Source organism: Penaeus monodon, chromosome 30 (genome assembly GCF_015228065.2).
Source record: "Penaeus monodon isolate SGIC_2016 chromosome 30, NSTDA_Pmon_1, whole genome shotgun sequence".
In the NCBI taxonomy this organism is placed as follows: domain Eukaryota; kingdom Metazoa; phylum Arthropoda; class Malacostraca; order Decapoda; family Penaeidae; genus Penaeus; species Penaeus monodon.
Window position 1 is genome coordinate 11811208 of NC_051415.1, and position 281 is coordinate 11811488.

General features: G+C 32.0%; 1 pseudogene; it reads left to right on the forward strand.

Annotated features, from left to right (window-relative positions):
* Positions 1-281, forward strand: part of LOC119592351 — a 30652-nt pseudogene that overhangs the window by 15349 nt on the left and 15022 nt on the right.

The window sequence follows — 281 nt, forward strand, 5'->3', positions numbered from 1 at the left end:
ATTTTTTGTCGTTTTTTTATGATTCTCGTGTTAATTATCATTCACGGTACCGCAAAGAACTTGTATGTTATATTATTTTATTTCACTCACATTTATTTTACTTATTCCCTTCTGTTAACGACACACCATAATCATTACATAGGAAAAAAAAGCACAGATGTGGAACCCTCGCCGAATATTTAAGATTAATATTTTTTTCTGTCGTCACCACAGCCTTCATTTGACCATTAGACAAAATTAATGTGTTCGACATGACTTATTTCTGGGAGCAATCATGCTTA